Here is a 27,406-nt window from a genome sequence, read left to right as displayed (position 1 = left end):
ACTTAACCCAGGCAAATGGAGTTCCATGATGTAAAGGAAACTTATAGTAAGCAGCAATCTGTTTATATGCCCAGATACTTATTTCAAGGGAAAACTGAAGGATCTCTTGAGATGAAGCCAGTCAGGTGTCTGAGTGGGAAAAGTGACTTGTATTGACTACCTACATGTCTTTTGCTATTGCTGACTGAAAAGAACAAATAGAGTAGGCCAGATGCTCAGCTGAAGTATATTGTTATAGTTCCACTGAAGTCAATGGAGCAACGCCAATGTACAGCAATCGGGGATCTGGCCAACTGAGTTGTATTTAAAAATGCTTAGCAAGAATTTACAATATAGGGACCCAGTTCTGCAGTTGAACATGCTGGCACACAGCTCCAGGTAGGCAGAGCCCCATTGACTTCAGTATGGCTGCTCATGCTCTGTCAATTGCAGGATTGAGGCCTAATTGGACACACTGTGGCATTTTATTAAAACTACTTGGGCTATTTTTAAGTTAACCCTTTGCAGAACAATACTGTTTTACTGTATACCAGGAACCTTTCATTTTGTGACATTTCGGCGTGTAAGGGGACCATAGGTTTATTGACGTTACACCACAGAAGTGATTTTGAAAGAACTGTTGAACATACATGCACAAACCTCTGTCACAGACTAACTGGAAAAATCTTTATAAATGTAGTGCTGCCCACAGAATTCAAATTTCAAAGCAGTATGCCCATGGGAAGCTTTTAAACTGCAAGCACATTTTATTCCTCTCTGCGTACTAACAAGATAACTCCATACAATTCATATTTTAGCACAGCTCTGGGAGACACCATCAGCAAGCATGTTACATATAAGTATTTGTTTTAAAAGAAACTTAGATTGTACAAATTCAAAATCACCATTGATGTTAATATGGTTGTAAGTGTTTTTTTTCCCCTTTCGTTTTCTTTTAATAAGAAGAGTCAAAGAATGATGTGAACTATGGCAGATATTAAAGTCATTGCTGTCATGCGCACTGATTTTAATGTGCAATGCAAATCTTATGTATCTAGGTCACCAGCTGTCAAATTGCTCCAGCCAATGGGTGAAACCTGTTAACTTTGCCTGAATAGGAGAGCTCTTGCTCCTATCACTACAATGCCTCTCTTCAGCTACTCACTATATTATTGAGGTACTCTCAAAACCCATGGAGGGTGGGAGAGCAGCCCAACACCATGGCAGAGTTTTTTTCCCAAACTCTTTTTTTGCTTTGCAATTCACCTTTAAATCAAGCAAAAAAAAAATCTAATATTTTCTACAATTATGACTGTCAAATTGTATAGGAATTTGTACTGAACACAGAAATATAAACAGTGCTATATATACAATACACATTGTTTTGATTTTATGCCAGCACATATAAAAAGGATATCTGCTTACATATTTGAAAGCTTTTAAAGCAAGACCATCATACTTAAAGTTATGTGAAAAACAAGTTGCCCACAAGTTTAATTCCATCCCTATATAACCTACAGTGTAATCAAATAACTAAAGTTTGTTTTTTTCTCTTGTCAGGGTTGTGGGGAAATGGAGAAAGTGTGTCTGGTAACATATGACTGATACTGAAAGGATTTCTGAGCTTATAGTTGTGAGAAGTCATGTCTCCTCCCTCAGCCCCCAAACAAGGATGTTTTCTTAAAGGCACTCCTGCAAACACTTATGCACATGGTTAAATTTACAGACAGGAAGATTTTTTAGAAATCTAAAACATACATAAAATCCCAAAAGAGGAAAAAAGTTAAAACCCTTTTTAAAAAATAAAGGTACGATACTCAGGCGTGCTGATAACAGACTGAACTTTATTTCTTGGCCACCACTACCTGATGTGAGTCAGAGTTACAAAAGATTTTAACCCGTGTCACGTGACAAGGGGATTAATCTTTGTAACTGTGACCTTTGTCAGGTGACCAAGGCATCTCATTCCACAGCTTACTGTTACATTTAGCATGCCAAGATTCAATATTTTTATGGTCCTTGAGGTGTCATTCTGGCAAAGACACCCGGAAGTCTGCAACTCACATTCTTAGGAATGTAATTTGGTTCTCTTTGCTCTAGATAGTTACATTCTTAAACATCCCCAATTTTTCTCCTGCTTGTGGGATGTTACAAGCAAAGTTCAACCAAACGTTTACAGACTGATCATGAAGAGTGAGCAGAATTTAGTCATGTCACTATCAAACAGCATGAGCATAGGCATTTATCCAAAGAGGAGAGAGGAGAAACTTACTGGAGGACAGCTGGGAAAAGAGGATGAAATAGAATGAAACAGACAAGAAACCTCTCAAAAGTGTGATTATACTTTGCAAAGGGATTTCAGTGTGGGCTTTCCATTTTGCCTCTCATTGATTCCAGACCATATTTGTTCAGTTCTCAAACAGAAAGAAACTCATCCTGGGATCAAAAGTTGAGTACCTTTTTTTTTTCTGGCTTACAAATCACCACCACTTGAGAACTTTCTGTGACAGAAACTTAGGGCTTGTCTACAAGGAGCAGCAATGAGCACTATGGGGGTATGATTTCTTATGCCTGCTCAAACGGTGTACAATAATTGTTTTCAATGGCTTTTAAGCACATGCATAAGTGCTTTCCTGAATCAGGACCTATAACTACATTTGTCAGTAACATAAGCAGATGAGGCTGAATGTACGCAGGAAGCAGATCTGTAGGCATGTTAAGAAGGCACATTTTTACATAGTAATTTTCTTGACTATAAATGCAATAGGGTCTTAAAGTGTTCTCTCTGTCATCTCTTAAAATATTTATGAACATTCAATGAATTTGAGCGTTCTATGACCCAAATACCAAGGTATTGCTGACAGCTATTTTTAGACAAACATGGAAATCTTGAAGATGTTTGGAAAATGGGGAAAATGTCTGGCAGACACAACAGAGCATGAATGTGACACTGGGATATAGGAGTAGAATTTTCAAAATAGGTAGGAGCCAAGAGAGTTGTCTTCAGCTATCTACAGTTTGAAAGCTGTCAGCTCAGAGTCTTTATGACTGAGAACTGATGTGTAAAACCAATTTTTAAAAGTATCTCACCATCACAGCTACCCTAATATTTTTCTCTTAAACCATTTTTCTTTGCTTATCTTTAGAGATCTGGTATTTGGATGTTTAGCGTAGATCAGACTCCAGTGACATTTTTTTTTTGGAGAAGCCAATATTTACTAACATTTCAGCACTTCCATACTCAAAGCAGTTAAAAAAAATTGTTAAATTGCTGTTACTGAAATTGTATCTCCCTGGAGACCTTTATTTTCTATTATTTAGAAAAGTAGAGAAAAAGAACAAGAATTGCTTGTTTGTGAGTCTGACTTTTCAATTACAGAAGTTTTAGGGATTTAGTGGGCTTCTAACTTTGAAACCATGGTGATGACTTTTACAAATACCATATTAACATAAGCTGCAGATTTTGATTTTCTGAAGGGTACCCAGCACTTAATGTCTTTGAACAAGGATTTGTCAATTTTAGCTATATTAATCCTCATTTAAAAGGTTCCATTAACAAACTCTGGAACAAACAAACTCTATTGGAATGATCTAATCTAAAAAGGAGCATGCTGTTCTATCTGTGGTTCAACCTGCAGTTAGCACATAAAACTATTTGAGGATTTGGCTATTTTAGCTATAGCACACATTCCTCACATAGTATTCCAGGTTACATGAAACAGTAATTGCTGTGTAGCAATCTGAGTGTACATGTAAACAACTGGAAAGCTTCATTTAATTAAAAAAAAACACAAAACAGAAATATTTTCTATCTTTGAATGTGTCGGAAGATCTTATATATGAAGGTTACATTTGTACATGTCCACATCTCTTAATGCATTTTTGCAAGTGTAACTTATTAATTTTCCTGTTGACCTATTTCCTGTCAAGGTTGGTCTGAAAGAATATTTTTCAAAAGGACTAAACACACTCAGCATACTACTCGCTAAATGTTTATTTGCCCCCAAAATTAAGTATTAGAAAGGGTAATGTCAATGTGTCTCCAGCAAAATTAGACTTGATTTAAATTCCAGACAGTCAGACTAGAGTGCTGCTGACAATCCCTTTTGCTCACATCAGGTAGTATTTTAGTATGCAAGTAGCGCTATGAAAGGCAGATTCTGGCCTCACAAGTTCCCATTAGCATAACCACTTTAATGTGAGATGGGTAGCAGAGGTAGCAACATCTGTAGTTAAGGTTGCTCAACACTTTCCATTTTAAGACCCTATTTTCAATTGCTTATAACTGCAAAACTTAAACCATTCAGGCTGAAAATTTCCATTCCAGGTCCCCACCTCCGGCTGAATCTTTCTGGAAAGATTCAGTGAAAATGGTTCAGTTATTTCCAAAAACAAGGTAGAGGAAAATATATTGTTTTGCCCATGTTAAAAAAATTGGACAACAGTTTCATTGAGATGCTCTAGCATCTCTAACCTTTAGAGCAAGGGCTAAAAATGTGGCAAGGGCATTGACCTGGAATAAGGGATAATTTTCTGTTCCTGTGAAAATTTGCTAAAATTTGGCCAAGTTATAAGGCTCTGAAATATGTTAGTTCACACAAGTAGAGACTTGGAAGAATTTGGCAGCTAAATTCTCGGAAGAGTCCATCTGCACTGAGCATGTTAAATTCCTCACAACTCCTACATGCCAACAAGAATGTGCATGCACCATCCATCCCCACAGAGAGACTGGGCATGCTCCAGCCCAGGACTGCAAGGCCTGAGCAGGACTTTTCCTGAAATTGCTCCTTTGGCACCAGGCACCCAAATTGAGAGAAGAGAGATTCTCCTTTACTGTTCTTTTTCTATCTGCTGGCTCCCAGGCAGCATGGAAGAGAGGAGGCAGCCTGATTTGAATGTAGAGGGTTGATGGAGGGGAAAGAGATGCAGGCAGTGGTCTGGGACAGGCAGAATATGTACTAGGAGGTGAAGGGAGGTAGGACAAGGAACTGGGAGGAAGGGAGAAGGATAGAAGTCAGCAATGGGAAATCATGAGCAGGGGCAGAATCAAAGGGAGGGAAGGAGGGAAGAAGAGGAGTAGGGGAGGAATGGGGGAGAATCAGGGGTGGCTCTAGACATTTTGCCGCCCCAAGCACGGCAGGCAGGCTGCCTTCGGCGGCTTGCCTGCGGGTGGTCCCTGGTCCTGCGGGTTCGGCGGCACGCCTGCGGGAGGTCTGCCGAAGCTGCGGGATCAGCGGACTCTCCGCAGGCATGCTGCTGAAGGCAGCCTGCCTGCCAGCCTCGCGGCAACCAGCAGAGCACCCCCTGTGGCTTGCTGCCCCAGGCATGTGCTTGGTGTGCTGGTGCCTGGAGCTGCCCCTGGGGAGAATAGCTATGGACAGGGAGATGTACAGGGGCAGGAGCAGTGGACAGGAGGTGGGAACAGAAAGGCACAGGGAGAAGTTGCGAGGAAGAGCTGAAGAGCGTGGAATCACTAGAGCATGCTTCTCTACTGAACTAGAGATGAACTCACTCTTCCTGAGTATCAACATTCACTTGCTGTATAGCAAATAGCTGTAAAACCCACTGACAAAGTGTGTGTTTCCATCCCCCTCCAGTGCCTGGTCCACACAGAAGATGATAGCCTTCTACTATGATCAGTTACTCCATTAGCATAACATAATAGTAAATAATAAAAATTGGGAGAGGGCTTTGGAGGGTGGGGGGAATGTGATATGTATATCAAATTAAGTAACTTCCAGACTGCCAAGATTGAGGTTATAATAAAAGCAACATTGCAGAAAGATTGTATTTCAGAATTACCTTCAGGATAAGCAGCCGGCAGAGCATCACTGATGTCCCTTGATTCTTGATGGATGAAAATTCTGTTAGACTGTGCTAGAAATATTCCTGCTGTATTCTCACTGGCCTTTGGTACTGCACAGACAAGTGAACTGCCTCTGAACCATCCATGCCTGAAGAGAAAAGCAAAGATAAAATGCTGGCTCTTACATTTCCAGTTTGGAACCGTATTGTATTTTATGTGCAGTGAAGTTCACTTCTGTTTCATTCATTTATCAGTAAATTCTTGCAAATAGCAAGGTGCTGATGAGAGAAACAAATTTGGAATCTTATGACCAAATGGCTGCAACTTGATTAAACCTTTAAGTTCAGGCAAGCTTAAGCCCTACAGGCCCCTGCCCTGGCAGTAGTGAGTGGGGGAAAGGCAACAGCCATTCTGAGCTGCCACTGATGTCCCTCTCCTGATGCTCACGTCCCAAGCATCCTCTTAACCTATGGAGTGATCAAGGCCTGCAGCCCCATCCAAACTACAGCACAGAGCCATTGCCAAGCCTCCTACAAAACATGCAGTGAATTTTTGCAAAGACAGGAGAACAGAGCACGGGAAGGTCAGCTTCTGCCCAGTGCAACCCACTGGCCAATCCCAGCATGTATTAGAAGCACTGGGATGGATTGAAATCAAACCTCCGGGTAAAGGAAGGATGCCATTAGCAAGTGGTCACAGTGATGCCATCTGGGGTTGTGGCCAGCCCTGCTGGCAGTACTGGATTTACCATGGTGCCATGAGCTGGCCAGGAAAGCTGTCCCTGCCCCCACTCTGCCCTGTCCCCCGCAAGCTCCCACCCCTGAGCTATGTGTCCTGGGGGATTGCAGCAGGGGTCGGGCCACTCTGCACTCCTCAGCTGGCAGGAAGTGGAGTGACCCAGTCCCAACCCGCTCCGCTGGTGAGTACTTGGGGGCAGTTTTCCATCTGCCCCCCAAGCCTGGGGAGGAGATGGAGCAGTGGGGAAGGGGCATGGGATGGGAAAGAGAAGGGGGTAGGGGAAGTGGAGGTTGGGGGAAAGAGGCAGGGGAAAGAAGGGGGTGGGGTGGGGAGGTGATGGAGCGGTGGAGAAGGAGCATGGGATGGGGGAAGAGGGGACAAGCTGGAGCCCAGCATGCAGCATCCCCTTGGCAGAAACTGGGGCTCCTCTGTTAAGCAGGCCCATCAAACCCTCACCCTGACAAGCCCCACCTCCCCTGCATCTGTACCACCCTGATGTGCCCCCCAGACACCCTCCCCATTGAGCCCCAACCACCTGCACCTAGACCTCCCCTGCTGAGCCCCAAACACCTTCACCTGGATCCCCTGCAGAGTCCCAATGCCCCTGCACCTGGAACCCCCCAATGAGCTTCTGTGCATCCAGGTCTCCCACTGAGCAGCCCACACCCAGATTGCCCCACAGAGAGCTCTCTTACTCCCAACTGGATCCCCCACACTAAGTCCCTCTGCACTTGGATCCTGCTGCTGGGCTGAGCCTGCTCACCCACACCTGGTGCACCTGGCACAGGGGGGCAGGCCTGGCCCTTGCACTGTGTCAGGGTCAGGTGCAGCCTCACTGTCAAGTCCCTGTCCCAGGGTGGGGTCGGGGGGAGGCTACAGGGTAATCTCCCACCTCCATGCAACCAGTGGTCTGTGCTCCCCACTGCCATGTTGGAGCCTCCACATTTATTTATTGACAAATAAAATTTGCAGAATTTTAAAATATTGTGCACAGAATTTTTAAATTTTTGGTACAGAATCCCCTCAGGAATATGGGGTGCTGTGCAGCTGTGATGGTGGGACTGTGAGGAAGGTGGTGAGCAGTGGGGAGGTCTATGGGTGGCAGGCGCTGGTGTGGCGTGGTGTGGTGTGCAGGCTGCTGTGCAGTTGTGGTGGGAGGCCAGCAGGGGAGGTCAGTGGGAGGGCTGGGCAAAGAGATCTGCGGTGGAGGTCTCTGGGTGAGGGGGCGCTGGGCATAAGGGTGGGGCGCTGGGCAGGGGGGCGGTGCAGTGCAGGCCCGCTCTCAAGGGGAAAGGGGATGCTGGCAGCACAGGGCTGGGCAGGCCAGTGTGCGTCTGGCAGCTGCAGGTTTGTTAACAGTGCCCTCCTGCTGGGCTGCACAGAGCAGGGCTGCTCCCGCCGTGCTGTGCCTCATTACCCCCAGCCCACCCTTCACTCTGGAGACTAACCATCCCGCCCCCTTGCACCTTGCCCCATAGCGGGCCCACAAATATGTTTGGTGCTGGGCCCACAAAAAGTTAATCTGGCCCTGCCTGCTGGCCCTCTGCCCTTAATTCCCAGGGCTGGCTATGATGGCTCGTACCCTTATATAATATGAATTAGTTATGTTGGAAACCACTTTGCATGCATCTCTTTTCAATGGACTATGGTTGAAATGAGTAGGACACGTACGAGACTTTAAGAAAACCTTTCATCCATTTCTGTGTCATTGTCGGAGTTCTTACTACTATTATTAGCCCTGTTTATTGTAGTAGTGCCAAAGGCCAATGAAGGATGGGGCTCCAGTGTGCTAGGCACTGGACAAATACAGAGCAGTAGCTGGTCCCTGTCCCAAGGAGCTTACAGTCTCAACAGACAATACAGATACAGGGTGGGGGAAGGGGCAGAACACATCACCAGAGTGAACAATGTGATGGCAGCAAACTGTATGTTAGTGCCACTTTTTTCATGTTTTGGGTGGGTGATTTGCTTAGGAGAGTGTTGGCTAAATGAAAAGTGAAGGGAAGGCAGGGCAGGGGGACAGGGCTAGGGAGAAGGAAGGAAGGGAGGGCAGGTGTGGTGTGAAGCTGAGGTGAAGAGACTGTGAGGAAGGTGGATGGTTGGTGCAAACAACCAATTAGCGCAGGCAGAGACTGTCAGAGAACATTCTACAACAATGGCTGAGGTGTCCAAAGGTGGACAAAGTCCCTGCTCAGGTGCTCCTAGCGAATAGAGTCCCTGTCTGGCTCTTCTCTGCAGTTCTTCCCCAGGGCTACAAGGCGGTGGGGAGAGGAGGATGCAGTGGCTCCTAGAGCCCCCAGAGCACTGGGAGGAGGAGAAGTGACTCAGATTGGGTCCCATTTTACATAAAACCACACAGTGCAGCAGTCCCTGCTTTGCTGATTCTGTCCCTAGAAGCTGTAGCCTTTTGCTGGCTCCTCTCTTCAGTTTTCCTGCAAGGCCACATGGTGGAGGGGAGGAGAGGCAGCACCTGAGCCACAACACCCCTCCCACCAAAGATGCCAACTCTAAGCGTGAATTTGGAAACTACATTTTGAACAACAAACACCACAATTTTGAAGGACAGGGTGGGAAGATAAAGAGACAGATGAGTCAGAATAGAAGAGCCTACACTCTTTGATCCCCTAACTCTGGAGATTACGGTGGAAAACTCAGCAGATGAAAACACCAGTCCTGGTATCAATCATTATTTTGTAGCTTTCAGGCCACATACTGTCAGGCTTCATTTCTGGATTCAGGCCCTGAGAGCAGCCCTCTTACTAGTTAGGTAGATTTACTGGGATGGAACACACCAACACAAATGATTCATGAAAATGATAGTATTTATTGCATGCCACCTTGTTCTTGTATTAGGAGAACAGGTAAATAGTGCCTCCCATAAATCACAAGTCTCTCTTGTTAGACTTATGACCAGGTGTAAACTACACATCTGTTTATTTGGGGGCTACAGACGTGCCATTAAAAGTGTACAATATTCAGTATAAAATGGATTTTTTTATTTTACCATGAGGATATCGATAAAGGACTTTGCTAGAGGAAGGACAATGGCTATTGTCTTGAATGTTGGAAAGGCTAACATATGAACTGTAATTTTATAGCCATATGTCAGCACTGCACTGTTTTGTCATGCAATTTCATTGTCAGTTTTTCTCTGTCTTACAAAAGTTTTATGCCATTATAATCCCGTTGGCTTCAGTAGGGTAGTGTCTGAATTACACCAATTTAAGTGAGATCCCACTGTATTTAGTAAAGATCATTTGAGTAACTCCATGTGACTCTGGGCTTAACTATTTGAATGAATTTAAAATTTAATTTAATTTTAAAAAAATTAATTTAATGTTTTAAAAACACTAGTGTGCTTTGGGAAAACATTGATTACAATATGAGGGGCTATTAATTTTCCACTTCTAGGAAATATCTTACTATAGAGTTTCACAAAGCTAAAACAAACCAATGCAATCAGAATCCAGGCAGATATTCCACAGCACCTCATTCTTTTGAAAGACTATTTTGAGAGCCCCAGCAATATGAAAGCACAACACATACAATTTAGGATCAGACACATTTAATCCTGAATTTCTTTGCATTTGGAGGACAAAGCCAAATCAGTGATACATCTTTTAATAGGTTTCCTGTTGTGATCTATTTTCTGGGGCATTGCTCTTAAGCCTTCACTCCTGTGAAGTTTTAGGAAGACAGTTTAATTGACTTACTCCTTACTGGAAAGGATTTAAAAACTGAACAGGCACATGCATAGAGTTGAGAGTTGAAATACATTAAGATAAAGTTCATGTCAAACATAAGCAGTGATGACATTACTGCAAGGGGAAAACAGAGACTATACTTGTTTGATTCAGTGCTCTGGTAGAAACCATATTTTGTACAAGTCTGATTCAAATCACTGCCTGTAACAGGAAGTGTGGGCCAGATTTTCAGCTGGTGTATAATGACTTCAATGGAGCTGCACCCATTTACACCAGTTGACGATCTGGCCCCTTTTTCTTGCTAGTTATGTGTGCGGAGAAGAGGGTGAGAATGAAATCAGACACATTTACAACACTTCACAGACCAGATCATTGGAAATGCTTCTGCATCAGAAAATGCAGTAGGACTGTGAATTGCATAGGATAGACACCATAAAGAACAAGGAAGTTACCATTTTCATTGTACTTCCCTGCCACTGGTCAGTATTTTAAAAGGATCAAATGGATATGTGTGTGTCATCTAGGGTAAACTCTAAAGTTTATTCCAGAGGCTTCCGGTATGGTTTGAGATATGATTAGAGATATGAAATCAGCTGGATTCAGAAACTGGCAAACATGACATTCAGCCTGGATAAGTCATTCAATTTGTTTTCCCCATTGGTATGATTTCCAATGATTCCATATTTAGTGAATATTATTAAGTATTCACTAAATATGGCTATGCCATGCCTCTGCTGCTGCTACCCATGATACCACAGCTCTCCGAGAGCTGGTGAGAGTATATGTACCCAAGCAGGGGAATCGTACCCCTAGCTTGCAGCATGGATGTAGCCTAAGAGAATTATGTCAATTCTTATCTTCATATTAACATATGTTTGCAAAAGTCAGAGTAACCAGTACTGCAAGAAAGTTTCCTCCCCATCTGTGTCCAAGTGAAGTGCAATGAAAGTTTCATACTATTAACGGACACCAGGCATTTCCATACAGACCTGGAAATGCCAGTTTCTCCAAGGAAGAAAGACAAGACTAAAAATAGATTTAGGGGCACTCCGTTACCTCCACTTATGCTGGCCCATCCCAGAATGGGTTAGTCATTTCCTGCATATCTTTGTTCTCTTATGACCAGATATTTTATGTCAAAAGTGCTCAGCATCAGAAGAAAAATTGCTGAGTATCTGTTGCATGGTGATCCAAGGCGAAACTTCACAGCACTTGGATAAGTGAAGTTAGTGCCTCTTACTTCCTGTCACATGTCAGTTACCACAACACAAAAAAACAAAGTTTACTGAGTATGTTTGTGTTGGATCAAATTGCCTTAAAGACCTACACAGAAGATGTAACTTAATTAAAATACCACCTACCTTTTATATTGTGATTTTCATTCGTAGATCTCAAAGTGTTATGTAAGAGTTAAGGATCATTATCTCCAATTTATATATGGGGAAACTGAGGCACCTTTGCCACGGTCTCCTAGCAGGATAGTGGCAGCACTGGCTAGAACCCAGGTCTCTTGAATCTGAGTCCTATCCACTAAGCCACACTGCCTTAAAGCTTTCCAGCAGGATGGCTGTGAGATCAACTGTCAACATTCTCTCAAAACCTCTGTTTTTGTAGTTAGCATCTACATCCATAGACAATTTGAGAGAACAAAAGCCAGGACCAAAGATATTTTTCCTTCTCCATTCTCCACAGTAGACAAGCATGACTGTGTGTGCAGGGTTGTGTTTTTTTTTTTTCAATTTTGGGGCAAAGTGCAAAATACAATCAATTGATCATAGTGAAGCCCCATTACTGCTTTGTGGAAAGCTGTTCTCTTGTCATAGCTAGTGTTTTCTCTACTAGCTTAGTTGGACAAGTAAATTGGTTGGATCCATTCAAAACCTATACAGCTGTAAAGTCAACGAGTGTATGTTACAGCCTCTCTCATTAGTGAGACCACTGCAATTAATCTCCTAGCCTCAAAGGTGCCAACTCTGGGTGCTCCAGGGCCTAACCATCCACCGAAAAAAAATAAGGGGTTCTCAGCACCCGCAGGGCCAGATTAATTTTTTGCGGGCCCCAATGCCCAGACCATGGCCCTGCCCCCCACTCTGCTCGTGCTCCACCTCGAGGCCCCGCTCCTGCCTGGCTTCTTCCCTCAAGGCCCCACCTGCCACTCACTTCGGGGGCGGAGGGAAGAGGACAGAAAGGAGAGGATGGCGCACACACACACACACAAGTCAGCACCTGAACTGCAGACACTGAGATGGTCTTAAGGAGGACTAGAAACAGGGAGGAAAATGTCCTGCTAAAGGAGAAGCCCAGTGCAGAAAATGCACAGTAGAGCTCAGAAGGTTCTAAAAGTGCAGGAACTGCTGATGAGACAGTGAAGACTGATGTAACAGAGTACATAGCAGGGACCTGTCAGTTCAGCAATGTAAAAAAATAGGCATGTCCATATCTGGTGCAGACCTAAAGAGGTGCAATGAAATATGTAGGAGGAAAAGGTCTCCCCACCACAGAGGGGAGAAACCCTGATCCTCTGGTTGGTCTTGTGCTGGCCACAGAGGAGATCTTATTAGCCTTTGGACAGCTTTAAACTCCACAACTGGTGACAATCACCAAAAGGTCATCTCCCAGCTATAAATCACAGTGTACTCTGGCATATGGGGCTCTGTAGCTGCTGAGGATTCCTCTATGGCAGAATAAGCTTGCCCAAGTTTAAACCAGGAGACCCAATCCTAAGAAAACTAGATGGAGAAAAATATTGGATACCACCAGCTGTTGACACTAGACATAGACAGTACCTTACACTCTTATTTGACCAAGATAGATCAAGGTGCTCACTAGAGAAGAAACGGGTAGGTTCCAAACCCAGCTGGAGTCTGATGTGACCATAGTAGCAGTACTAAGCATACCATGGCCTTATTAAGGTAATAATCCTGCTGAGAAAAGTCATAGACCTACAGAACAGGGATTTGGGATAATCCAAGAAAAAACAACAGAAGAAAAACCTCCTCCCCTCCAGGCCAGAAGACAACCAAATTTGGATGAGTGGTGGTGTTGGCAACTCATCCAGCTCTATAATTTATTGTTGAATGTTGATTCTTGTTTGTTTAACAAACCAAAAGGAGGGAGGGAGAGAAAGATGTGGAGATAGCATACTCTTAAAAATTGTAACAGGATGGAGGGGGAACACGGAAAATTCTAAAAGAAAGCTCAACAGTGAAGCAGAAAGAGGGGGAGAAACAGAGAGAGGCTTTAGTGAATGGATTATAGTGTTTTTTATAGGACCTACTGACATTAAGTCTAGCTTCACTAGCAAGAATCTAAATTATTTAATGTTCTTAATAGCCCACATAACACTGACATACCTAGTTTGCAAGTTAGCAGAGCAGAAATGCCACTGTTCCCTTTATATGGGTTATCAATTCTCTCCACTCCCCCTAAATCTGTATCTTAACAATTGCACAGCAGTCGCTAATAGAATGTTTGTGTCAGTTAATACACAAGCTATTTTGAAAGTTGTCTTCATTACAAAATAATATTTCTCTTAGAATGAAAAGTGTGTTAGAAACATGATGATGTATCCACTCCTGCAGATTTTTTGATATTTTCTTGACAAAATAGACCACAAGGTTCTAATTAGGAAGCAACGTGACGTCCATTCAGCTAAGCAGTAAAATCAGTACTCTCAGCCTTGGCAAACTTTCCAGCCTGGAGCAATCCTTAACATGCACAACAAAATGCTGGTCATCACATTAATTGTGGCCCATGGTTCAACTTTCCAATTACACTCCACCCTACTTCAGTTTCCAGATCCAGGAAAAGAGATAAAAATGTATTGTTAAAAATTAAATATTGGCTTTAGAGCTAACATAGGGAGTCAGCTTTTGAAAACAAAAGTTTTGAGAAATATGAAAGTATTCAGCCTAGCACTTGTGGATTATTGTCCACCTACAGAAATTCACATAAATGAACCTTTCAGAATGCACTTAGTGTCTGTCTGTCCTCTGGAGTAGACACACCAGGGAATTAGCATTTACGGCTCTTTTGTTTTGTTGGAGGTACTGATTTCTAACACTGCAGAGCAGATTTGAAGTTTCACCTTTACTCAAGTGGGAGAGGGGAAGGGGGAGGGAAAGCCCCCAGACTTCCGTAGTTCTGTTTGTGCTATTGCACAGTAACTCATTCAGGGTAGTACCTAAAGCTGTAATCATAGGAAACTTACCAAAATTGTAAGAAGGAAAGCGAAAGAGATGGAGGGGGACAAGAAGTGGAAAGTCAGTGGGAAAGTGGGTTTTAACTGAAATTAACAGAATTGGAGGATGACTGGTCTTGTAATTAAGATAAAAGCTGTCAGGAATCAGAGCCTGCAGCAGAGCTAGTCTCCAAGCAGCCTCATCAGTACAATTGACCTGCACTGGGCTGCTTTATTGGCCATGCCGGCTGATTGGCTACAGGGACCAGCACGCTGGCTCTTCAGCCAGCAGCAGGAGCAGCTTGCTGGCTGTGCAGCACTCCTGCCCACCATTGTGCCAGCTCTTGTGTTACCTTGTCCTGCTGCTTGTGCCTTGCCTCTGTCCTGCCCGTGCCTTGAACCTTTCCTTGCCTGATACCCTGCTCACTCCAGTTCCTGACCTCTGGTTTGCCCTTGACTCTGGCTCCTGATTACAGAATCCAGCTTGACCCTCAGCTCTGGTATCCAGTTCCTGCCTTATGGTTTGACCCTTAGCTTTGGCATCAGACTGATGCCTGTTCCAACAACTGGGCTAGACCACCCTCGTCCTGGTCCGCTGACAAAGGGAACTAAGAGAGCTGGGTTATGTTTCGGACTGTGTCAGAGTTTCTTTGTGATTATGGACAATTCTCTGTTTCTCAGTTTCTCCTTCCATCTATGAAATGAGGACAGTGCATCCCTACCTCACATGGATGTTGATAAATGAAAAGTACATGGGGGGAACCCTCTTATCTAAAACAGTAAGGCAGGAAATCTACTGTTAAACACTGTGGGTGAAATCCTGGCCCCAGAGAATTCAGTGGAAAAACTTCCTCATTGACTTCAGTGGAGCCAGAATTTCATCACTGGACTTACAGAAAATTATTGATTCATACCAGGTGAACACATATATGTCTCTCTCTAGATCTACATCTCTTCATGAGCTTCACCTAGTCAATATCATCCTGGGAAGTGTCACTAGGCTATCAACAGGAGTTTAAATATTGGGAGTGGCACAGAAACTGAATTGTTGGATTACCATTGGCTGACTTTAATTGTCATACGATCCTCTGCAGCCACAAAACATTTCAGCAACTACACTCTATTTCAATGGCAAGCCTCCCATTGATTTCAACAGAGCCAGGCTTTCTCCCCAGAGAACTAAGTTAGGAAATCTATTGCATTATAACTGCTTATCAGCATTAATAGAATCACAGGGTTTAAGGCCAGAGGGGAGCATCAGATCATCTAGTCTGACCTCCGGTGTATCACAGGCCACCAACACCACCCCCGCCCTGCACACTAGACCCAATCACCAAAATTAAACGCAAATATTACTATGTACAGTAGATGGGACTTATTTGCCACAGGGAGAGGACAGGAGAGACTGAGGTGTATCAATGGCCAAGGCCCCTGCAACGGCAGGGAATTGATGAAGGGAGATATGTGCAGATAATCCTGGCAAGTGACCCACACCCACATGCTGCAGAGGAAGGTGACCCCGCCCCCCAAGGTCCCTGCCGATCTGACTTGGGGGGAAATTATTTCCCAATCCCACATCTTGCAATCAGTTAGATCCTGAGCATGTGAGCAAGAACCAGGCAACCAAGCACCTGAGAGAGAGAACGTATTAATACTTCTCTCTCTCTACCGGAAGCGCTTTGCCTGATGCATTGTAGGATTGCATTTGCCTTTTTTCACAGCTGCATCACACTGGTGGCTTATAGTCATCCTGTGATTGATCCACACATCCAAGTCTCGCCCTTCCCCGGTCACTTCCAATTAATGAGCCTCCCCAATTTGTAGCAGAAATTCTTATTATTAGACCCTAGGTTCATAACTTTGTATTATTAAATTCCATCCCATTTCCGTCACTCCAGTCCTCCAGGTCGTCAACATCTCAGGTATCACATTCTGATCCTCCTTTGCATTGACGATGCCCCCAACAAAAAATTTTGTCAATAAAAAATTTCATTTGATATTGTGCCATGATCATTAATAAAAATATTGAGTGAGTTGTTCCAAAACTGATCCTTGAGGAACTCCACTAGTAACCTCCCTCCAGTCCAATAATTCGCCTTTCAGCACAACCCTTTAACCAGTTCCTTATCTACCATACAATGCTTGTACTGATCCCAATCTTCCCTAATTTAATTCATAATTTTCCACGTGGTATTGTATCAAATGCTTTACTGAAGTCAAGTAGTTTAGAGCCACTGCTCTTCCCATATCTAAAAAAATCAGTTATTTTCTCAAAGAAGGAAATCAGGTTAGTCTGGCATGTTAGTAAACTCATGTTGCATTACATCCCCTTCACTATTTAGCTCTGTGGATTTAATTATTCTTTCCTTCACAGTTTGTTCTAAAATCTTGAATACTATTGAAGCCAGACTTTCAGGTCTGGAGTTGCCTGGATCACTTTTTTCCTATTTCTTAAATATAGGTGGGACGACATCTGCTATTCTCCAGTCACATGATACTACTCCCAAAATAGATAGATTAAAAAAAATCCTTGCTACCAGATTAGCAATCTCATGTGCCAGTTTTTCAGTACTGTAGGATAGAAACTATCCAGTCACCCTGATTTGAGTGCACTAAGCACTTAAAAGTTTTTCTTCTACCTCAGATGAGTGTATGAAAACAGAAATGCCCACATTTCCATCCGCCATTCTGCCTTCATGCCCACATTCCACGTTATCATCCTTATTGAAAACTGAGGGAAAATATTCTTTTAGTTTTTAGGCTATGTCTATATTACCTTTAATCTCCTTTCTATTCACACTGTATAGTGACAACCTCATCCCTCCTTTTATATATATAGCAAAAAAAAAAACCTTTTATTATTGTAATTTCTTTGGCAAGAGCAAATTTGGCTTAACTTTTAGAAATTCTAACTTTGATCCTACATTTTCTAACCTCCAAGATATAGCTTTCTTTGCTGATCAATCTCTTTTTCCATTCTCTATTGGGACTCTGCTTACTCCTAATGACCTTTCTGAGATGGTTATTTATTCAGCTGGTCTGGAGCATTTCTCTACAGATTTTTTTCCCCCCTTGCTTGGGATGCAAATTTCTGACAGATTTTGTGTAGTTGATTTGAAGAAATTCCAAGCCTCCTTCCACATTTAAGTCCCTGACCTCTTCAATCTAGTGGACTTCTTTAACTAAATCCCTTAATTTCCCAAAGTTTTCCCTTTTGAAATAAAAAACCACAACAGATAACTTGGTTTTAATTATCCTTCTATTTAATTTAAACTGAATCAACTCATGATCACGTGAGCCAAGGTTATTCTTATAACCAGTCTTCTATGATGTCCTCACTACATACCAAAACCAAGTCTAAAATTGCATCACTCTTGTTGGTTCAGTGACAATTTGATGAAGAGAAGTGTCATCTATCATGTCTAAGAATAACTGGGCCTACCAGTATTAGTGGCATTTGTCCTCCAATTTATACCCAGGAAGATAAAATCTCCCTTTCTGACACAATTCCCAGATATTTCTCTCTATATATTTCTCTCTCTAATAATATTAAAGAGATCTGTATCCATAGCCAAGATTGACCCTGGGGATCTATAGCAGACCCCCTAACACTATCCTAATAGAGTCTGGTACAATCCTTCCCCAAAGCGATTTTGACCCAGACAGATTTGGTTTTGTCCATACTATCACTTCATATTTCTTGTACATTAATGTACAATGCTACCCCATCAATTTACCTGCATTCCAATCTCTCCTAAACCACACATACCCTTCAATACTTGTATCCCAGTCAGGTCCGGCTTTAGGAACTGCGGGGCCCGATTCGAATACCCGGCGGTGGTCTGGGTCTTCGGTGGCAGGGGGTCCTTCCCTCACTCTGGGTCTTCCGCGGACCTTCTGCCACCAAAGACCCGGACCACTGCCGGGTATTCGAATCGGGCCCCGCAGGCGCCTAAGGCACGGGGCCTGATTCCGGGGAATCGGGGGAATCAGCCTAAAGCCGGCCCTGATCCCAGTCATGAGTGCTATTCCACCAGGTTTCTGAAATCCCTATAATATCCAGTTTGGCCTCCTGCACCACTAGTTCCAGTGCCTCCATTTTATTGCCCAGAATTCAGTCTTTTCAGATGTTTCCCTTAGATCTCCCCCAGTTTTCTAGCCAGATGAATTATAATCCTTTCACTAACTGTCTAACACCAAACTGACTACTACTCCACTCAATATTTGTACTTTCTTTCTCCTTATTGTCCATGCTCTTACCTTGTGTTGTTAATAAGACAGAGAAAAGGCTGAGAATGGGATAATGAGAATTGTAAGGCAGGCTTTATGGAGAAAAATAACCTAATTTAATAGTTTCAGTTGTATTCAAAGGCTTCAGAGCCAGCAACAGGGTTTCTTCAACAAAATCTGCATTGCTGAAATTCTCATTTCTGCAGGGACTTTTTTTCGCATTGTGGTTAGATGGTGCTTTAACAATAAACAGGGATCTTCGCCGTAAGGGATTTTGGATACTGTCAAAGCAAGCAATATTTTAAACCTACAACAACCCTTAACTAATTGCAAAAGTCAGGCCAGACAGTACAGAAAGACATGAAGCTAATATTTTGACAGATTGGGACTATGCCTTGAGTAAGGGTGACACAGCATGGGCCTTTGCAAAGAGACACAGATTCCAAATGACATAAGCTAAAGCTTTTTATCACTCTGAAAAGCTCGTAAACTGCATCTGAAAAACCTACCAAACTTCTTCACTGTATGCATGATATGCAGTTTATGAACTAAAACCAACACATTAAAAGGGAGATATTTCTTATCCTTCCTCTCTCTCGAAGTTGTCATTAAAACACAAGGGGAATGTGAAACTGCAGCCTTTTCCTGTTTCTGATCCAATATTACAGATTGAAAACATACATGTCAGTTTTCATAGGAACAAGCAGCACTAACACTAAAACCTGTTTAGAATTCATTTTTAACTCAGTCTAGCTAAGGTTTTCAATAATGTAACTGGAAATTATTTTTAAAAACACACATGATTTTATTTTCCAAAAGAGAAAAAATTATTCTTGTGCTTATCAACCAAGAGATGTTAATAGCACAGTTAAACATATGAAAGTTGATCAGCACTGAATCTACAGACCTAATGGCTAATAAACTCATTAATACAACAGGAATATTTAGAGAAATACAGAAAACAAGTTACAGCGACTGTTCCTATGAGATATTCTAGAGACTGAAGGCCTGGAACTAGAGGGTGCAAACTGTGTGCATTGCCCTAGCATGTAATCCTTGGAACAGGAGTCACCATTACTGTCCCCACACGTTCCAACATGGTAACACAGCTATAATACAGGGCCTGGGTTTTATCATTGTGCCTTTCCTGGGTAGAGCTGGTCAAAAAGTAGCTTGGGAGCCCTGGAAGCCTTAGAACCCTGGTGGAGACTCAGGCTAGCCCCACGGGTTGCCTCTGCCAGTGCCACAATGGCCACGCAGCTATTTTTAGTGCACAAGTGCGAGCCCTGCTGGCACAAGTCTATCAACCCCGGGCTGGGAGGCTTGCCCACCCCTCTGCAATGTAGAGATACACTGGGGGCCCTGTTCTGGTGCAGGGCTGCCAGGTCTCCAGAATGCTCAAGGGGGCTCATCAGTTTTGTTTCAAAAAGTCAATAGAAAAAATATGCTCTCCGTGTTTTTTAGATGACATTTCAGCATTCCCATTCTGTGGAAACTTTTGAAATATCAAGATTTTAGTCCAATGAACTTTAAAAAAAAATGGAAATTTCCCACAAACTGAGAATTCTGGATTTTGATCAGCCCTACCTCTGAGTGCCCTAACAACAAAGCCCTCTCTGGCCATAGTCACCCCATTTGGCTAATTCTAGGCACCTCAGTGGATTGAGATCATCAGATACTTTAGGAGCTCATATTGACTTTTACTACAGAAGGCCTGCAGCCCTAGTTTCTGACTCTATGAACCCAGGAAGGAGACAAGGCCCGGATATGTATAGGCTTTAGAAAACTACCCTATCAAGTCTGCAGTTCCATAGCATTCTCATTCCCTTTGATGGGAAGTGGTGGGGAGAAAGGCCTCAGTTTAACTCTCTGTTGGGGGAACACCAACTGGATGAGTCCAAGCCACAATGTTTGATCTCATTCCAAACTTTGAATAAGGGGTTTTAAATCCTGGCCCAGATCCTTAAAGAGCGTCAAAACCAGTTTATTGTAAACATAGATAATATATAGAGTTACTGTTTATGTGCCAGAAGGGTTTCATTTGAAATCCTACATTGATTCAAAAAAGAAAAAAACAAAAACCAGAAAAGAAAAGAACAATTAAGAGCCCCATCCCCCAATCAATAAAACAAAAGTCCTCCCTGGAGCTGCACAATACAAATGATCTGGAATTCATAATGGTACCATCTGCCTCCTTCTAAGATGTGATCAATCACTCTGAAATTTTAAACACCAAGAGTTTCCTTTATCCAATAACTATGTCCAAATCAACTTGTTTTAAACAGCTGAACAAAGGACATGGTGGCCTTTTATGATACACAGGGCAGCTCCACTAAGAACTTTGGGATATAAAGGCTCCATCAGTGTGAATGTCCATTGAAATCTGTCGATAAAGCACTAATTTCCCCTATTTTTGCAACTATTGGGGCAAGGCAGATACTTAATTTTTTGAAGAAAACCACTGGAAGGTTTAGGTCCTAAATTGTTACCAGGTTTTATGTGGTCATGCAGTGGGGTGCGTTTTGGAGGAAAATAAGGACTATTTCTTCCCCTTAACATAGTCTGTGCATAGGCTGCCCAGAATCACAGCCCTTGCACAGGGGCTGCTACTGAATTGCTTCATCTGAACATGTTCTCATAATAACACCCTCACATCCAGAAGCAACTTGACAAAAAGTGGTAGGGAGCAGGGGATCCCTCCCTCTCTGAACCAGCCAACAGAGAGAGCCAGTTGTGCAGGGGGCAGGGGTAAGAGGAGAGAAACACGAGGTGACCTTGGTGGAGCGGGGGTTGCCTTCCTCTGCAGCATGGGCTGCAGGTCACTTGCTAGGATCATCTGGCTATATCTCACTACATATGTTCCCTGCCACTGCAGGGCCCTCCGGCAGTGGTTCACCTCGGGGTCCCTCCTGTTCTCTGCAAACAATAGTTTAGTCTCCAGAGGGCTGTGAAATACAGGAGGTAAGACAAGATGATTTGGTGGTCCTTTCTGACCTGAGTTCTGTGATTCGATCACTTTACTCCCCACAGCACAATTAATGAGGAACTGGTTCTCCCTCTGGGGCACTATGGCTCTGCACTGCCCTTTACAACTGGCTGTTCCTAAAAGGCACAATTGACCCCTTAACTAGGAATAAAAAATTCAAAAGATCACCCAAACTTTGCCAACCGGTTAAATGCAGCACCCAGCGGCACTGCCAGTATTGTGCAGCAAGCCATATTAATAATCCATCTAAAATTCAGATTTATAAAGGCCATGTCTACATTAGCGAGCTGACAGCAGCACAGCTGTACCGATGCAGCTGCGCTGCTGTAAGATCACTCATGTAGCTGCTCGATGCTGACAGCAGAGAGCTCTCCTGTCGACATAATTAAACCACCTCCAATGAGTGGCAGTAGCTATGCCGACAGGACAGCATCTTCCACCAACATAGCGCTGTCCACACTAGTGCTTCTGTCAGTGTAACTTATGTCACTCAGAGGGGTGTCGCTAAGTAACATATCTTATATTAACAAAAGTGCTAGTGTGATATTCCCAAAGTACTGGTGCAGCCATCAATGTTTCTGCATTACCCTGATCTGACAAATCTTGCAAAAAAGATACAAAATATTTACTTTTATTTCTGTTCTCAGAAGATGAGTAAGCAGTCCAAAAAAGGGCTTGAATGTAGGATTTCTTATAACCATTTGGTACCAGACATGCCCTCATCATTGGCTTGGAACTAGTCCATACTGAACAAGTAGTGGTTTGTTCAGGCTGGCAATAAACTGTTTATTTTCTTAGACAAAAGTGTTGAATCATTGACAAGTTCATGATTCTTTTCCCCTCCTAATTCTCTCTCTGATGGACAGCTATTTATTCACCTGCTATATCTTTTCTTGGCTTACCTCAGGGGCCTCACTAATTTTATTTGTGCTGGTCCTTATCTACACAACAAAAGAAAAACAAACAAAAATGTCATAGTCCTGGGGGCAAGGGAACAAAACAGGACAGAGAATCTGCCCTATAATACCTACTCTGCTTTTCATGGAACCAAAGGGAACAGAATTGTCTTGTTAGCGTTAACTCAAATAGTGATTTTCAGTGAGTGTGTCATCTTTCTTAACGCTTGCTTCTTAACATGTACTGCACATGCAGTATGAACAAAATGCTTTGAAATATCTAGTCTTCTTTCACTCTGTGCTGCCTTTTAATGCACATGCCACTGCAGTTCCATCACCAGGTGGCTGAATGGAGGTGCAAAGATTAGTGATTAAAAGCTGAAGCAAATCATCATCAAGTGAAAAGTTTTTAAGTTATAACATATGGGAAAAAATTTGAATGACCTAAATTAATTTTCTATCCATTTTCATGCAAAGTCACTGATGCTGAAAACTGACTTTCCCCTGTGCTATCTATTAAAATTTCTTTCGGGAGGGTGAGGAAAAAGGATTTTCAAGATGTAAAATAAGTTGTAGGAGCCAAGCTTTTTCCTGCACCATTTTAATTCTGATGATCTGTCCACTTATCTATATTCCACCTACACATCACCATGAATGTGTGATTTGATGCATATTGCAAAGCCCACCAATGTACAGTTCTCACAGCATGGTGAAATCTGCTTGGGACTGCATTTCCAGTATTTTTCTGAACCACCTTTGTGCTTTTGAAAATGTCTAAAGGCCTGATCCAAAGTCCACTGAAGTCAACAGAAGACTTCCATTGACTTCAATGGGCTTTGGAATTAGCCTGAACACAGGAAGCATCTGAAATTGTGAAACAGATGTTAATAGGATTTCACTGAACATCTGGTCATTGTCAGTGTCAACAGAAGTATACTGAGATCAACATTAATGATGTTGGCCCTGTGCAATTGTTATTTTTTATAAAACAGGGAATTTTAAGTTCACTGTACACAAGTCTATTTACTGGCTTCATTTATTGTTTCCATCAGTTTCTTTCCCAATGGCCTACAAAGAGAAGAGCTACAAATAATATACAACAAATATTTTCCAAAACATTTATGGTCTACATGATCCTGGTTCCAGACGTGACCAAAGTTGTGCGAAGTTCTGTTATCTGTAATATAGAAGCATTATAGCTATTGTGACAAAGTTCCTCCTCTACTCTGATGGGTCCTGCGCTTATTGGCAAATTTGCTCACCTCAGTAATCTTCCCCAAAGTCTGGGTCAACTCCTCCTGTGTCTGATCAGGAGTTGGGAGGTTTGGGGGGAACCCGGGCCCACCCTCTACTCCGGGTTCCAGCCCAGGGCCCTGTGGAATGCAGCTGTCTATAGTGCCCCTTATAACAGCTGCATGACAGCTACAATTCCCTGGGCTACTTCCCCATGGCCTCCTCCAAACACCTTCTTTATCCTCACCACAGGACCTTCCTCCTGGTGTCTGATAACGCTTGTACTCCTTTGTCCTCCAGTAGCACACCCTCTCACTCTCAGCTCCTCACAGGCACTTCCTCTCCTCTGGCTCCCCCACCCCAACTGGAGTGAGCTCCTTTTAAAACCCAGGTGCTCTGATTAGCCTGCCTTGATTGGCTGCAGGTGTTCTAATCAGCCTGTCTGCCTTAACTGGTTCTAGCAGGTTCCTGATTACTCTAGTGCAGCCCCTGCTCTGGTCACTCAGGGAACAGAAAACTACTCATCCAGTGACCAGTATATTTGCCCTCGATCAGACTCCTGTACCCCACTGGTTTGAGTCTGTCACACTATATGCTACGAAAGAGCCAAAGGTTTTTGAAGGCCCAGGGCAAAATCTGAAGCTTCCAAAAAATGTACCTTGGAGATGAAAGTGTAAGATGAGGAAAGGGGTTGAGGTCAGAGAGGGTAAAGGCTGTGGTGTTGCTGCCCTCCCCACTCCCACCTCTCCCTAAGCTCCAGCCCCATTTCTACCTCAAGGCTCTCAGCCTGCTGGGTCAACTCAGGACTGGTGCGATGATGCCAGTGGCAGTGATTGTGGGATCTGGGCCGGGTCAGGGTTGGTGAGTCACTGCCCACACTATTAATGGTGGGTCAAACCTGAGTGGTATTGGAACCCAATGCACCATCTCACAACTCCTCATACTCAAATTTGGCTTGGCTGCCCCACATCATTTTGGGATCCTGGAGCAAAGTACCCCTTTCATCTTTCCCACTCCCGGCAGCCCTGCTTACTACCATACAATTAAGATATTTAGGGAAAGCGTGTTACAAACATACTATGGAACATCACGTTGGAATTGGACTCCTTATCATAGTTGTAACTGTCATATACACAGGACTTAAGTTTATACAAAAAATGTAGTCCCGCATTTTCAAATCTGACTTCATTGGGCTGTGGAGTTGGTCAGCACCTCTGAAATCCAGCCACTCTTATTAACTATGACTTGTTTTAGACATGCAGTTTTGAAAACTTGGACCTCACATTTCTGCAAACCAAAGCCCTGTGAATAGGTCAGTGATTCTGTGACTAATGGAAGGGAAAGTCAGTGAAATTAACCACAAACTTGTCATAACTTGCCAATGATTTCTGTGAGAAAGTGTTAACAGTATTCTTTTTTTTGGAGCTTTCTGCAATTTTACTCTTTGGGCACGGACTTCCTTTGTGTGTTCTCAATTCGTATAGTGCCTCACACAATGGATACCTGGCACTCCTAGCATGGCAGAAATACAAATAATGAATAACAACAGTTCATAAGTCACCATCTAGGATATATGGTTCTAAATCTTACTATTAAAGGTGCACTTGAAACCATCTTTGGGGAGGGTTGGGAAAAGGGGTTATTCCAAATGAAAAGTGGTATTGGTATCAGGCCTGAAGTATTTATGCAGACAATTCCATCCTTCTATTTTTAAAAGCTTGTCATTTTAAAAGTCTCACCATGTGACTTAGGTAACCAGACACCACAATAATGAGTAATTGACGGCATAGTAAAAATGAATGGTTAAACCCTGATCTTGCAAAGACATTCATTGAGTTAACTGTACATATGTGAACAGTCCCAGTATAGACAATGGAACTACACACATGCTTAAAATCAAGCACACACGTAAGTGCTTGTCTGAATGGGGAAAACATGTGATTTCCTGAACCAGGGCCATAGTCAACAACCCATAGTCTGAAATATGTTCCCATAATCAAGTTAATAAGAAATGAAAATCTAATCTCAGATGATTAATGAACACAAAAAGGGATAAATTCATCAAGTTATTCACCATGAATCATGGTCACAGCTCTAGTCTTGACTCCCTCTCATCTGTGGGTGCACTCACACAAAGCAAGTAAAACAGAAAGAGAGAGGCTTGAGAATAATTATTTGTGTGTATTTCAGACAGCGTCTTTGTTCTGGTGGGAGATCGGCTGAGTCATTTCGGGGTTTTACAAAGGGACATGCCCATTTCTCCTTGTTATAAACACACACACACACACACACACACACACACACACACGTCTTTGCTCCCTTCATTAAAAAAAACAACACCAGTTAAACTCACCATTGGGGCAGTGTAGGTCTGATTCAGTGAGGTTGTACATTATAAGATGACCTTGCCCAGCCAACCAGGCTTTTCTCAATGATATTTTTAAGATAAATGTATCAGACCAGATAGAGCAAGTAGTGGGCAGTTTACCATTCCTTACGATTAGAAGATAGTATTTCAGTATTAATTTCTGCTATTATTATTATTTGTGTTGCAGTAGCATCTAGAGGCCAGGTCCCCATTGTGCTAGGCACTGTACAAACATATAACAAAGACAGCCCTGCCCTGAAAAGCTTACAATGTGCTGTCAGTTTCCATTTCTTCAAATTTGTTCCTAGATCAAAGTTATATCTCAAAGCGTTTGGATGGGAAGTTGTTATGGAACTGCTTCATTTGGCTCTAAAATGTTACTGTCTACATCGTTCCTCTTTCTGGCACACGCCCAATCCTCTGCATAATCCCACAAGATTTCTTGTTCTTGGAGAACACCAACAATGAGCTGCCTGTACGTACTATCCCCAAATTAATATCAGGAACATAAATGGTGAATATATTTATCAAGAATAGAATGGTTCATAGGCTAGCCCATGCTGAATGGTTAGAGTGTCCTAATACCGCAATGCTACATATTATAATTGTGCATTGCAGCTGTTGCAACAAGCTGGCAGCTCTGAGCAACCCTTTTTGCTACTGTGGGAAATGCCAACCCTCTCCTGTAAATGCTGACTAATGAAACAGGATATTATTTACCTTAGACAAACATTTTACCTTCCGCATGGCTCATAGCAGGGCTTGAAAGGAGCAATCACATCACGGGTTTAAAATTGTGGTCACATGCTTTCAATTAGGCTGTCATTGTTCCAGCTACATTACTTGAGAACAAACACCATGGGAAGCAGCACTGCAGCAAAGACCAAAGGGGAGGTTTTTAAAAGACATTAGGCCAACTACAGCTCCGGCTTTATTGGATTTGTTCCATCAAGAAAGTTATTTCAAACTAGGAAGGAACATGGAAGACAATTAAAGAGATACAGAAACTATTTTAACTATATTAGACTTAAAATTATACAACTAAGAAGAAGGTTGAGAAAGCCACACAGTTCCTTGCCATAAGCTGAATTATGAGTAGTATCACACCTAGATGACACACCAAGCTCTGTGCTTAGAGACAATTCTTCTCCTAAAGCGCTTATATTCTAAACAGAGGACTCAGATAAAGGGTGGGAGAAAGCGATACGACATATGAACAGAATATTGAAAAACAAGTGTGCCTCAGTTCCCAGTGTAGCAAACACACACAACACTGGAATGGAGAG

The 27,406-nt window shown here is 42.8% G+C and overlaps 1 long non-coding RNA gene across 1 annotated transcript in view; it reads right to left on the bottom strand.

Annotated features, from left to right (window-relative positions):
• The window catches only part of LOC120372230, a 95,769-nt gene extending 68,814 nt beyond the window's left edge, over positions 1 to 26,955 (bottom strand). Inside the window, exons 1-2 of the long non-coding RNA XR_005584804.1 lie at positions 26,841 to 26,955; positions 5,782 to 5,933 (exon numbers count right to left, since the gene is read on the bottom strand). This is a non-coding gene — a long non-coding RNA (uncharacterized LOC120372230). The remainder of the gene's footprint in view (positions 1 to 5,781; positions 5,934 to 26,840) is intronic.
• Between the last annotated feature and the right edge of the window lie 451 nt (positions 26,956 to 27,406).

This window comes from Mauremys reevesii, linkage group 9, assembly GCF_016161935.1.
Source record: "Mauremys reevesii isolate NIE-2019 linkage group 9, ASM1616193v1, whole genome shotgun sequence".
Classification (NCBI taxonomy): domain Eukaryota; kingdom Metazoa; phylum Chordata; order Testudines; family Geoemydidae; genus Mauremys; species Mauremys reevesii.
The sequence above is the reverse complement of the archived record's forward strand: the minus strand, read 5'-3'. Positions and strand labels throughout refer to the sequence as shown.